Below are 5,553 nucleotides of genomic sequence, written 5' to 3'. Positions count from 1 at the left end.
CGAAATTTTTGGGGATTAATAGAATTTAATTTCATTGGTGTTATTTTTTTGGCAAAATGTTTGAATATTCTTTTGCAGAACTATGTGTGCCAACAGCTCTCAGTGCAGGGTCCGACAAAGGATCGAAGAAGCTCGCGCTGTCTCTTTAGCAAAAGTGGAGAACAGGTAGGCTGTTCTAGAGAGGAATGTCCTCAGAGCTGATGTGATGGTTGCTCCTTTGGATTTTATTGCTAATATCCTTAGGGACAATCATTAGGGCTATCTGTGACGACCCAATTTTATTTTATTTAATTTTTTTAAAACATAAATTGAGTCATCACAGTAGCACGACTACATGTCACTTAGCCAACATACGGTACACATTCCATAACATGTACTTGATAATCAGAGTTACATCTACGCATAGGATAACACATAATAACATTGTCAACATAACGGAAGGTACATCTATAAATAACACTTATTCACAACAAGAGCCATTAATATGTCTATCTGTTTAAGGCTTCAACATAGCTGTTAAATACATACCAAAAGACTGGCTCATAAATACAAGTGTCACAGGTGACACGAGCCATAAATAAAGTCTACCAAAAGGCGGACAACCCATGGTCCAACCATTACAACTGTCGTGTTAGGCTTCAGTCATAATATCCCAAGAACTATGCTACAGCGTCATCCCTTAGATTCATTGGACCTACAATCAAAGCATCAGAGTTTGTACGGTTGTGGGGTTAACCACATCTGTACAGCTGAAAGCATGAGTTCACCACCTCAGTAATAAATTACTGAGGCCTCAACGGTATAAGACTCACTATGGTGTAAACATTGCATACAAATGTACATACACACAGGATTCAATAATATCATTCTCAAATCATTATAACCACACACAGGCACATCATCATGTTACTCCTTTACATGCAATTTCATGTATAACTCTACATCATTACATCTTCACATTTACATTCTCAATACATATCTCATGCAATTCTTCAACATCAATTTATCAACGTGTTACCTTTTAACATTATAGTTCATTACCAGATATACCAAGTCATCATCACAGAGTTAACATCAACTTTAACCAAACATGGCAGTTCATAGTCCATAAAGCAACAACCCGCATGGCAATCAACACACAATGCCTATAGGGAGCTCTAGCCCTACAGTCTACCTCTGCCAATAGGGAGCTCTGGCCCTACGGTCTACCCTGGCGAATATGGAGCTTAGGCCTTATGGTCTACCTTGGCCAATAGGGAGCTCGGGCCCTATGGTCTACCACTACCTGATAGGGAGCTCTGGCCCTATGATCTACCCTGGCCAATAGAGAGCTCAAGCCCTATGGTCTACCACTGCCTGATAAGGAGCTCTGGCCCTATGGTCTACCCTGGCCAATAGGGAGCTTGGGCCCTATGGTCTACCTTTATTCACCACCTTTGCTAATAGGGAGCTCGGGCCCTATAGTCTACCTCTATTCATCACCTCTGCCAATAGGGAGCTCGGGCCCTATGGTCTACCACTGCTTGATAGGGAGCTCTGGCCCTATGGTCTACTATTGCCTGATAGGGAGCTCTGGCCCTATGATCTACCCTGGCCAATAAGGAGCTCAGGCCCTATGGTCTACCACTGCCTGATAGGGAGCTCTAGCCCTATGGTCTACCCTGGCCAACAGGGAGCTCGGGCCCTATGGTCTACCACTGTCTGATAGGGAGCTCTGGCCCTACGGTCTACCACTACCTGATAGGGAGCTTTGGCCCTATGGTCTACCCTGGCCAATAGAAAGCTCAGGCCCTATGGTCTACCCTGGCCAATAGGGAGCTTGGGCCCTATGGTCTGCCTCTATGCAATCATATACACATACATAATTACCACATATTCTCATGCCATTCAAATCATCATTCTAACTTCATATTATTCAACCCCAACCAATTTCAAACATGTCCATGTAATCTTATCATAGCTTTGACAATAGGGAGCTCGGGCCCTATGGTCTACCTCTATTCACTACCTTTGCCAATAGGGAGCTCGGGCCCTATGGTCTACCTCTATGCAATCATATATACACATAATTACCACATATTCTCATGCCATTCAAATCATCATTCTAACTTCATATTATTCAACACAACCAATTTCAAACATATCCATGTAATCTTATCATCATACTTCTCAACCCAATATTTCACAACTCAAGCACATATATTTTTTACCAAAACTTGCATACTATAAATACATTCCAATTTCAACAACATCCATTTGTCATCACAATGTATGTATGCCAATGCAAGTCCTCTGGGTCCCGAACCCAAGAGTAGAGTCCCAGACTCAAGTCACCGAAGAGCCCTAGGCTCGAGTTTAGAGTTCCAGACTCAGTTGTGGAGCCCTTGGCTTGATATTAGAGTTCCAGATTCAAGTTATGCTGTTAAGCACGGAAGTAACCAAGCTGTGCCATTAAGAACGCAATGCATCATGTTCCCAATTTTACATTCACTCTAAAATTGCATTCATTTTATAATGCCTTTAACATATGATTTCTTTATAAAACATAAACAGTCCAACATGTCATTTCTTAAACAATTTGCATAACTTAAATCTCCAACTTTATACTCACTCTAAAATCACATTCATGTTCCATTGTAATCACAGCTTTCAAAACTCCCAACCATAACATACAGTCACACCATTCATTCAAACTCCACATAACATATTCATATTTTAAAACATCATCATAATTGCAATATACTCAAAAGTACTCAGATCATCCAAATATATCATAATCAACATATAGTTGGTGTAGGTTTGTAAAACAATACATATTTTGCAATTCATCATATATGAAAATAATACTTCTCAATGAGTAGAATACTCACCTGGCTGTACAGATATCAATCTTCCAAGTCGACTTCTCGCAATATGTTACTGTAAAAAAAAAACATATTGTAATTATTTAATATTCTCCTGTAACGCCCGGGAAATTCATGCTCCTAAGAAATCATTGATATTGTTAAGGAAACAATATCCACATGTTTTTATAAGCAAACCTAAAAACCCTTGAGAATTTAAGAATTACATTTAAGCTTTAAACTTTGATTGAACCGAAAACTGGTCAAACGGACTCGGATTTAGTTGATTCAAAGACCGATGTGCTTACAAAAGAAAGATCTACCATATGGCAAAAGTTAGTAAAAAGTCCACCGTTGACTTTTTGGTTTATAGTTGACTATTTAGGTGCCAAGTGGCACTTTTGGTTAAACTTTGACCTTTAAATTTAGACTTGATAAATATGTTTTTATGACTTTTAATTACTCAATATTGTATATATATAGTTTATACTTGAAACCGGTGAAGTCAGAATTCAATTTGGTAACAGTTGACTTTTTGGCCAAAACCGGTGCCTTATTAATCCGACTGTCGAAATATTAGCAGAAATGTTTTGTAATACACTTAGCAGCCATCCCTAGCCACCTTATATTAAAAATATTATCATTCAGAAAGTTCTGGGATTTTATTTAGCAAGAGACAAAACCAAGTGATGAGGTGGAATGAAAGGTGGAAGATAAGCATGGAAAGGAAGGTGGTAGAATTCTCCTTGTCTATCCAATTTCCAGCAGCCCTCTAGCACTCCAAGCACGAATTTCCTTTCATTTCCTTGATGTTCTAAGACTCCTATAAATATGGGACAAGCCTTACCTCCCATTCTACCTTAAGACAAGTGAAAGTTCATACTTACACAATTTAGTCTTCCTTTGTTCATTACTTGGCTTAGGTGAAGAAACCCTTCTATTTCTCTTTTGATTTTCTGTCCAGCAACCTTAGGGGAGCTAGATATACTTCTTACCTTGCTATTTCTTGGCCTAGATTTATAGAACCAAGATCCAAAACCAAGACAGCACTAGCAACACCAAAACCGGTCACTAAGGGCTTAAAGGGGGGGCTTTTGTTTCAGAATTTGTTTGGTAAGTTTTCTATGTGTTCAAGTGTTTCATAAGTGATTTCTAAGATGTATATTAATTGTTAAGATTCATGTTTGAGCATTATGTCAACCGTTTCAGTGCTCGACCATGAATCAAAGAAATGAATTCAGTTGACTTAATAGCTTTTGTAAAATAGTGAATATATTCTTGTTAGTATATATATTTACCTATTTATCTTAGCATTTGCATTAAGTAAGGAGGCTCAGCCAACTGCTTACCTAACCCTTGCATCATAATGAATCCTTATAGTATTTACTTTTATGTTCTTATAATATATGTTAAATCCTTCATAATCGTATTTGGTGGTATTGGTCATATAGCCTCGGCACCAAATCATGAACCAAGGATTTAAGATTGTTATAAGTAATCATCTTAAATAATAAAGTAATGGATAAAAAGATGAGTGTTTATAAACAATATTTTGTTTGATTGATAATTGATATATATATATATACTTATTATATTGATTGACTTATATGCAGAAAAAGAAGCTAAGAAACTATACAAGGAGAGTAAGTATTTCTATACTTACTGAGGACGAAGCTGGTGGATTTTTCCATAATATTGTGTTTATTGTTTTATATAATTTGTTCATTGCATGTGGCCGATCATGCATAGCATGTTGTGTCTAAAATAATATAACGGCTGATGAGATAGCCATCAACAAGCTGATGTAGTAGCTAGGGGAAAGTATGGCTAGTCAGTGGATCCAAGAGGGGTTCATAGTGACCCAAGGGTATCCGAAGACCTAATATATAACTAATGCTGGGACCGGTAGGATTCCAGTAAAAACAGGTAAGACTTTAAGTGGGAGGCAACGGACGTGAACGAATAGGGATTTAATGGCCCTGGGTACGAGAGGTCTGAAGAAAGATGATCATAAAATACCAAACTAAATGGTTACTACGATGCATATTCATACAACCCATACATTTGCATTATACGCGTGGCTATAAAGCCATATCTGCATGTTAAGGAATTTATTAAGTAAATCAGTATTCACCTTATTATTGGAAACAGTGGACTCACTTTGGTTGTTTTGTGTTTTTGTTTCTATATATATATATATATTCCGTTAATGCAGGTTAATAGACAAAGACAAGAGCTCAAGAGGTTTTATAACTAAGGACGCATAGTTTATATTTTGTTTGTAGTCTTCTGTGTTTATAGCATTTTATGTTGACAAGATTGCTAATGATTTATATGTATTCTTTTGTGTCATTATGGACACCGGTTCCCTTGTATTTGTTATAAGTATTTCCTAATGAATATATAGAGGTATTTTATTTAAAAGCTCTAATGTGTTATTTAATCCAAGCCTGTTAGATAAAAATATATTCCGCTGCGAGAGTTTACCTCTGATGTAGTAACGTCACGTGGAAACCGGAGGTTTCTGCTTACGAATTTGCTGGTTCAAATTTGGGGCGTTACAGAATGGTATCAGAGCTGTTTGCTCTGGGGACCTTAAGAATTGACCCTAGGTGTCTAAGAATAACACAAGAGCCATAAGTAAAATAAACAACTTTTTATAATAGCTTTTGTGTGAAATAACATGGTTGATAAGATTAATAACTGTTGC

The 5,553-nt window shown here is 37.4% G+C and overlaps 1 long non-coding RNA gene across 1 annotated transcript; it reads left to right on the top strand.

The window, feature by feature from the left end:
* The first annotated feature begins 3,722 nt into the window (after positions 1–3,722).
* LOC133875094 (uncharacterized) lies at positions 3,723–5,233 on the top strand. The gene is made up of 3 exons (XR_009901433.1): positions 3,723–3,956; positions 4,457–4,486; positions 5,059–5,233. It is a non-coding gene; the product is annotated as an uncharacterized LOC133875094 (long non-coding RNA).
* Positions 5,234–5,553: the final 320 nt, after the last annotated feature.

Source organism: Alnus glutinosa, chromosome 8 (genome assembly GCF_958979055.1).
Source record: "Alnus glutinosa chromosome 8, dhAlnGlut1.1, whole genome shotgun sequence".
Lineage (NCBI taxonomy): Eukaryota > Viridiplantae > Streptophyta > Magnoliopsida > Fagales > Betulaceae > Alnus > Alnus glutinosa.
This window is presented reverse-complemented; position numbering and strand designations above follow the sequence as displayed.